The sequence below is a fragment of the Lycium ferocissimum genome, chromosome 12, assembly GCF_029784015.1.
Source record: "Lycium ferocissimum isolate CSIRO_LF1 chromosome 12, AGI_CSIRO_Lferr_CH_V1, whole genome shotgun sequence".
In the NCBI taxonomy this organism is placed as follows: domain Eukaryota; kingdom Viridiplantae; phylum Streptophyta; class Magnoliopsida; order Solanales; family Solanaceae; genus Lycium; species Lycium ferocissimum.
Window position 1 is genome coordinate 61,204,675 of NC_081353.1, and position 9,238 is coordinate 61,213,912.

At 37.6% G+C, this 9,238-nt stretch overlaps 1 pseudogene; it reads right to left on the reverse strand.

Annotated features, from left to right (window-relative positions):
* Window positions 1–2,028: 2,028 nt before the first annotated feature.
* LOC132039500 (MDIS1-interacting receptor like kinase 2-like) lies at window positions 2,029–2,939 on the reverse strand (annotated as a pseudogene).
* Window positions 2,940–9,238: the final 6,299 nt, after the last annotated feature.

Consider the following 9,238-nt stretch of genomic DNA (forward strand, 5'->3'; position numbering starts at 1 on the left):
CTCATGCCATATTCGGCGCGGCCGCGCAGAGGCAAATTCTCGCCCCAGCGGCACCGTCTCAAAAGCTCATAACGATTGATTTCGATGTTGAATTGATGCACGGCTTGTTGCGTTGGAAACTAGACTTCCCGAACTTCAATTTAGGCTTTTGCTTTGCCCCAAAACTCCTCATGTACTAAAAGATATTCTTTCTCCAAGTTGGACCAAAATTGCCCCTCGTATTTTCTCCAAAGCCCAACGAACTTAATTTCCTTAATTCACTTGCCCTCCAATCCTTCTGTAGCTTGTTATATGAACTCAAACCCTCATAACCATAAGATAAGCGCATATAATCTCGCATCTCCTTGGAGGTAACTCCAATGTCCTCAATTGAACAACTAACACCTAGCGAATCTCAATGTACAAAACTACGAGGTGTAATAGGTTGGACCTACTTCGATTATTTCAATTCTAATTGATGCTTAAGAAAAAGCAACTGCTAAAATTGATAGGCTACGACCTGAAAATGTTCTCTTGAAGACTTAGTTACTTGAGAAAGCTGATCCCTGTGCTAAACAAGAAGCGGCAAACACAAGGCTGAAGGCTGAAAATGAACAGTTGAAATAACAGATTGATGAGATCAATGATCAGCTAGTCGGGCCGATCGGGCGGCAAACACTTTTATGATTTGACAATCTTATCAAGGCCTTTGCCTCTCCCTCTTAGCCTTATTTATTCCGTGAGCTTCACATCTCCATACTGGCATCCTCCTTCCGCTATATTAATATCTTTAAAGATTCTTTTTTTGATCTTCTTCATTGACACTGGCTCTCTTTAGTGTTTTAATTATCATATGTTGTACCTGGAAAACTGCTATATGTTGCTTTAAGCTATCATTAATAATGGCTTGCTCTGGCTTTTTCTCTGTTTAAAGGCAATAGCTAATCCTCTGCTTGTTTTATCTCTTGCTCGTTATGTGTTGATGTGCTTGGGCTTCTTTTATGCGAAGGAGACACTAAAATCTTTTTGATAATGCCAACAGGGGGAAGATATGCTACACTAAAATTGAAAGGATCTCTCCAGTTCGCAGAAGAATGTGTTGCGTCTGTTGCTAGCATATTACAAGTGCCTTGACAATGATGGTTTGCTTCGCAGGGGGAACAAGTGGGAAGCTGGTTCTCAGGGGGAACACAGTCTATGAGTTTGTCATCATCAAAAAAGGGAAAATTGATAGTTCCAAGTGCATTCATGTTTTGATGATTGTCAAACTATTTCAGAACTGATGAGAGACTTGGTCTGGAATCTGCTCTCTGTGCACCTTGCACTGTCGGCAGAGATAGCTTTAAAGCCGAGCCACTTGCTGCACACAAGTACAATAGTAAGTTAGCCCATGCTTTAGGTCAAAATTGAAGAGTGGTCTCTTTTCACTCCACTTGCTCCCTCTATATAACAACATCATGGCAACATATTGAGTAGACTTGAAAAACCTAATCCAAATTGTGCAAAATCTGCCGACGCAAGTTTCTCAAGATCTCTCAAGGACAAAGTCACCTACAAATTGAAGAACCTGATCCAGACACAAGCTTTAGTCTGAGTTATTTATACTGTTTGAGTCTTTGTTCATTTGTACTTAAATTGTAAAAATAATCCTCTTGTTTGAGAAGCTGTTTGTAGGTATTTAAAAGTCTCGAAGTCAGCTTGCTGGAAGTGTGTTTCCGCAAGCCTTTGAGTGGTACACTAGGCTAGAGTTAGTCTAGGTGTATTAGTAGTCCTTGGCTAGAGTTAGTCAAGTGGGGGTTTGCAGTCAGAGTATTGCAAGTGTGGAGGGACTACGGGTTAGTTCCTAAGTTGCAAAAGTGTTATTACAAGGGTAAGGGATTATGGGAGTTAATTCCTAACTTACGATAGAGTTGTAGCCTAAAGTTTCTCGGTGTAGTGGAGTTGAAATCTTACTAGGGTAGGTCGTGATTTTTAATCCCTTGAGCAAGGATTTTTCCAATGTAACATCATGTGTCCTTCACTTACTACATTGCATAAGGAAACTGGTACTCAACCAGGTCCCTTCATATTATGTCTGGTGGACGTTAGCATTTTGACAAGTTGGTTAAATGAAAGGTGCAGAAGATTGAGCTCAGTAAAGTCACCTACTGTTTTTGGGATTGAACCAGAAAGATTGTTGGCAAATAAGCTTAATTTCTGAAGTAACTCTATGTTCCCTATTTCTGCTGGAATAGGACCAGACAAGTCATTGGAGAAAACAAAGAATAATTTTGCATTGATTAAGTTACCTACTTCTGGAGGGATATGGCCTGTTAACTGATTTGTATCAAGATAAGCTTCAACAAGATTGGCAAGTTTTCCTATTTCTATAGGGATGGAACCAGAAAGGTGATTCTCATTAAGATACATAAAAGATAAGTTGTTCAAATTCCCAAATGAAGCAGGAATAGAACAATTAAGAGAGTTTTTACTCAAAGCTAGCTCAGGAAGAGATCTTAGGTAAACTATTTCTCCTAGAACAGAACCATTTAAATAGTTATCAGCGATATAGAGAGCCTGAAGCTTCGCAAGTGAGCCAATTTGTGGTGGGATTGTGCAGAAATCTGATTGAACAACAGGTCAAGTTAGACAAGATTATTGTGCCAGAGATATTGTTCATGCTAAATATTCAAGAAAAGAAAGAGATGAAAATGGAAAATCATAGAGTGTACCAATGACACTAGCATTGCAATAGTCAACTTGTTTACTCTACCATTAAAACATATAACTCCATACCAGTCCTTGCATGCATTAGAACTTGGTGTCCATGAAGCCATTAAGGAATTATTTTGGTTCTTGAAAGTTGCTTTCCATTTTAGGTGGGCAATTGCTTCCTCTGTGGAAGCAAACATAATTGCCAAGAAGTACAAGAGGGTGAAAAACTGAAGTAAAGAGAATATTTTGGTAGGAATCATCATCATATTTTGAATTGATTGTGCAAGATACACTTTTTATAATTCAATGGGTTAGTTAAAGACCAAGATAAATGTTTTTGGAAACGACTTCGAGGTAAATAAGTCTTTGTCTCTTTCTCCACTGAAAAGTCACCAAAGACAGAGAATCTAAATGTTGTGTCGATTACTTTTCAAACTGTCCAAACTTAAAATTGTTGAAATATCACTATCCATGAAAATTAAAGCAAGCATCTAAATAGGTAACATCACAGGCGGCCAACTATAAGATTTCAACAGACTGGGCAAAGTAAGTTTAACTTTGTTCTGTTAATCAATATTAATTCGCTTAATTCCTTTGAGAATTGAGAATCACCAAGGTGATATTCATTGAGAAATTTTAAGCTTTCTAAAAAATTCTTTTTGAAAAGGTAATGTTGTGCCTAAATCAGACTGTAGCTAGCATCCTTTAGAATTACATGTAGTTGAAAATCTTTGTGAAGTGCAATGTGGCGATTCTATAGTGTAAACAACTTTAGAGCATGCTAGAACCTGGTGGAAAACCAAAGCGCACAAATTAGGAAAACGATACAAATTTTATTATCAAAAAAAAGAAGAAAGGGGAAATATAAAGGGAAAAGTCAAAGTAATTACTGCCTGACTTGCTTTTTTTTTTTTTTGGTTTTTAAACATTTTTCTTGTCCGAAGACATGAAAACTTTTCTAAAAATGAAAGCAAACAATCAAAACAGAAAATACTTCTTCTGTTCCAATTTATGTGAAGGTGTTTGACTGAGCACGAAGTTTGACAAAGTTTAAATTGTTACTACCAAATAAGAAAAGGTGTCATTATTTTTGTTACTAACTAAAAAAGAAAGAGTTTGACATAAATTAGAATGACGTGATTACTTTATTCATCCAAAAAGAACCGTGGTTCACAATATGAAGATTAATACGTCTATTTTCATTATAATTTTGGATATCAATAACCTATATTTTGAAAGTAAAATTCACATATATAGAAACTACATAATAGGAGTAGCAAAACCAAATCTATAGCAATATTGTACTGTAAACCTTTAGGAGTAGCAAACCAAATCTATATCAATATTGTACTGTAAACCTTTAAATCCTCAAATAGCAATAGTGTCATTTTTTTTCAAGAGAGAATAATTTTATGCCTTTGTTCATGACTCTGCAATATGTGTAAATGTGAAGTATTGTTGTTAATTTTCCTTTTAAACAACAATAATCTTCTCCGTGCTCTTCTCAATATGGTTATCATAGGAGTCACCTTTAGTTGAGAAGTAACTACATTGAAAAAAACTGCAAATTCAAGGCTAAGAATAGAATCAAGCCTTTCATAGAATCCTGGCCTTCTTGATATTAGCATAATGATTGTCTCTGTAGGAACATAGTTATCTGATACCTTTATGCGCGTGAGAGGTAGCAGATATTCAGCGAAATAGTCGAGGTAACAAATATTCTGAAATAGGTCTGTCCAATAGAATGGATGGGTAGTATTTCATGCAACAATTAAGTTCAATGTGGTGTACACAATAGACCATATAGATTACCAAAAAATTACTCTTAGAGACCTGGAACACAATATCAAAAGAAAACCATCACACAATTAAGTGCAGAAATAAAAAATAAAAATAAAAGGCTTGATATATTTGTTTCAGGAGAGCTGCAAAATATATTGCAGACAATTGCTTGCATTTCTGAATAATATAGTTGATTACCAATCTCATCACTATAACATTTGCAATAGATGTGATCAGAAAGTTCTTACATGTAAAAAGGCTTTTCCACAATCACATACAAAGTTATTGGGCGATGAACTCATATATATGAGCCTCTATAAATCTTTTTTCTTTCTCATATGACAAATCTTAGAATATTTCAGTAAGCTGAGTCTCTACATAAATAATTCTCACTATGAAATTTACAATCATCAATGAATCATTCAATCACCTCAAGAAAGGTATATGTTCAGTGTATAACTACCTGCATTACCATGCCGTTGGTTTATGAAGTATCTGAGAAGTTCCTTAACCGTGTGTGTACCATTGCTTGTATATTTTTGTTCATCTTGTCATACATAATCACAGATAAAAGGCTAAAAAGTGTAGCAGCAGAGTTTTCTTTACATTCTTTAAATCACAGAAATATACAATAAGTGCATTAATAGTGTAATTAGGAATAAGATTTGTGTGGCCCAGCATTTGCCTCATCTTAGGACAAACTGAAAGATCGAGATCAATGAAAGTTACTTAACACACAAATCCCTCTCACTTTGAACTTTCATGTTGAAATAAATTACATATGAATTTCATGATCAAAAAGAAAGAGGGAAGGAAAAATATTGTAACGACCCGTTTCGTCGTTGCTTTGACTTTCAGGAAATTGGCGACCTTGACCCCTTAAAACACCTTTAGTTCGTTGAGCTCTTAAAAATCGCTAACTAGATCGGACCAGTCATGCGAATTGTCTGTAAGATATCAGATTTGGGCCACTAGGCCCAGATATACTATTATAGAAACAATCCCACAGCCACAGCGCTTGCGCAGTAGCGGTAGTGTGCCCCAGCGGTGAGGTTGTCATTGAAGCGGTGCCGCCGCAGGGACTGCTAGACCACCAGAGCGGTTGACGACAGTTATATCCCTATTTAAAGCCCACCTGTTGACTTGACCTAATATTCATTTTTCCAATTCTGCAGCCGCCACTAAGAGAAAATTTTATCCCAGAGACTTAAATGTTGAGAAGGTAAACTCTTTAAACTCCTTATTTCATCCTCATTTAATTTCCTCTTCCTTCTTGCACCAATTATGATTATGGTAGAGCACTAAATGAGGGTTCTTTCCCAAATCTTATGAGACCTTTGGGTAAATGTAGTACTGATTAACCTAGAACAATTAGTAACTTCAAGATAGATCTTTTATTTCAAACCTAGACTAAATAGCAAGTTCTAAGCCTAAATCATTCTATTTCCTAAATGGGTTAATTTGTTAGAGGCTAATAATGACTTATGTGAATTAGTGAGGTAAGTTTGACTTCGATAAAGCTTGTTCTCCATAAAGACGTGAAATAGCTATAAATCAAGAATCTAGATTGATTACTCTAGAAATGAAAATTTTACCCCTAGGACCCCGGATCCCTAAATTGTCACTTACTTGAATATATACATCGTTCCTAGACCTCTCGGATCTACAAGTTTGCTACAAAGATGGAAGATGGAATCCAAGTGGATGTTCGCGCACCTTTTCACCCTCGAGGTAGGTTACGACTTCCTTCTCTTGGTAGACTTCGGTTACACTTTCATATGCGAGTGTTAGATGAACTGGAGAATGCATGTATAAGATCTCATAGATTGGGATGGATACATAGATTGATAATGTATAAGAGGTAGCGGATATTATGTAACACTAGTATAGCATGGTTCATGATTATCCTATGGCGAGACTTCGATTAGCGAGGCATGTTTTAGGCAATATTGTCGGAAAATGCATGTAAACTTCGAATATGAAGTTGGGTTGGATATTGCCTTAGGTTGGGCCTATTTTTGTGATATAGGCTAGCCACCCTGTTGTGTTGTGACTTATCTTGTTCTATTTGTTGTTGGCTCGTTGCCACGTGGAGATAGTAGATATTAGTGACTAGTGATATAACTTGATGATGATACTGTAGCACCTTACTTGTTGTTGTTTTGAGACGAGGATTGTGATACTATTGTGTCTTATTGTGTAGCCTTTTATTGATATTGTTGGTATGCCCATGTGTGGTACTGTTGAGATGGATTTGATTATTGACATTGAACTTATACATTGCACGCATTCTCATCCTTCATGATATATTGTTGATACATTGATGATATACAAGGAACACTTTTATGTACTGGGCTCAGTTGGAAGAGAGTGATGTGAGGACCAATGTCCGATGTTTATCCCGGAATAGAGGTATGAGTGCTGGTAGCGATTGCCGAGGTCTTTTCCGGAATCGTGAGGATTGGTACATGGACTTTGCGGGTCCTCCATGAGTTGTGTTGCTAAAATATGATGTTCCATCTTCAGAGTACATGTGTAGCGGTACATATGCAGCGGTACATATGCATTGAATCCCTATTTCATACATTATTGCATTGCATTGTACCTTGGCTTCTTGTGATATCCTTGTGTTAGTCTTGTGATATTGTTGAGGTATACGGACTCAGATTAGTTGTACTAAGACTTAGCACAGTTGAGTTTAGATGCTATAACATAAGTGATGACTTGTGGTGATATAATTGTGATGTACTGAATCAAATTAAGCCCTGGTTGGGATTAGTTGCTATAATCATAGGCTGTGATCCTGGATTAGGAAGCGTGGTGCTAGGTGGCCTTAATATGAAGTGTATGATTTTCTAGGTTGGATGAATAATGAACACTAGAATGATGAGAGAATTTTCCTTAAAACGCGAGCGAATTGTGTAGTGATAGTTGATTAGTGATTCTCAAGCATTGTTGGCTATTGTATATTATATGATCTATAAGTGAGTGTTAATGTAGTAAGTAAAAGAATCCCTAAGGATGAGTTAATGCTAATAAGAACCTTCTATTTGTTGAGGCGAGTGGTAGGTGATGTATATTGTTGACTTAGTTTTGCCTACTACGCTCATTTGTAGATTCTATTATCGTTATGTATTTCTAACCATTGTCGGCCTATGATTCTTACTAGTACTAGTGTTGTACTGATACTACTCTTGCTACATCCCATTTGGGGTGTAGAGTTTTTCAGGTTTTTGATTGATTGGAGTTTTCCGGAAGATGCACGATGCCTATCTTGAAGGTCTCCATCATTCTCAATCCAAGATGAAGGTTGAGTCTTTAGATTTATTGTTGTATTCAGTGTTTAAATCTTAATCGCTCTTGTACTAGTCTAGACCAGGTTCATAAGAAAAGGAGTCAGTGTATTTATTAAATTATTGTAAATACTACCACTATTTTATTTATATATATTGGTTTGACTTCCGCTTTTGATAATAATATATCTTGAAGTATAATGAATCTTGTCTCTTTACTTGCAATGATTTTGTTTTGGGTAAAGGGTTCGCCTACCGAGGTGGGAATATCCTAAAATGGGTCTTGATAAGTTGGTATCAGATTCTAGGTTACCAGTCTCACAAGTACAAGAGCAATGTCTAGTAGAGTCTCGTGGAATGGTACGTTGACGTCCGTGCCCATCCACGAGAGGCTATAGGACATTTAGGAAAATTTCTCTTCTTTCTTCTAGTCATGCTACTTCGGTCAAATTGGTATCTTGGTGTATTCAATTGGTATCTAGACGATTTCAATTGGTATCTAAGCGTGTAATTAAATTGTGTTATGGATTAGACCTAGTTTGTGTGGGAGAAATATTCGATTTAATTCTTAGTTGCGAAAGTGGTTCGAGCATTGAGTGAATGCCACTGTTTAATGATTGGCGCCACAGCGGTCAGTCAGTCGCTGTGACATTACCGCCACAACGGATACTTCACCGCTATGGCGATGGTCTCTATTCTTCGATGACCGCTTCTACGTGACCCTATTCTGTTGCGACGGGATCGCCATGGCGGACTGAGAGACTGCAGAAGCGGAGGTACCTGAACCTGAGACCTGTAGCTTTCCTTTGTTTCTCATCACACTGTTCTATTCAATGATTCAGCAAAAACAAAACAAACCAGGAAAAGTCTACCACAACAGTCATAAAAAACAAGCCCGATAAGGCAAAAATCATCCAAGTCAACATTAAAAATCCAAAACACAAAAACCCAACAAGAAAATGGTCCAAACATCAAACCAAAACAGATATTGTTCGAAAATAAACAGCCCTACAAGGGCAACCAAAAGCAACATAATGAGGAGAGAAGAGTCTCTAGATCGCCATCTTGCTAGCCGTATCACCGTCATCTGAGCTGTCGTCATCATCGCCTAATCCACCCTGGCCGTTATCACCCCGGGACACGTTCTCGAATGAATACTGGTCTGAATAATCATCATCCCCCACCGGGATCCGCTCACGGGGGTGCATACTCCTCTACACTCCCTTGATACCCCTCCAATCCTTGATTTGAAGCATGTCACGGGACTTATTCTTCGCCATCTCTTTGTCAAAGTCCATGCGAAGGTCGCCGTGGTTCTTGTCCAGAGTGGTATACGCAGTCTGTAGGGTGGTGAGTGACTCACCCATCTTCTTCTGGGTATCAAAGTAACCCTTCATCTCCTCCTAAGTGGGGAAACCAGTAGCAGCTTTTGATGAACTGGACCCATCAGAAGGCATGGACATCTTCTGAAACATCAAGATCACCTTATT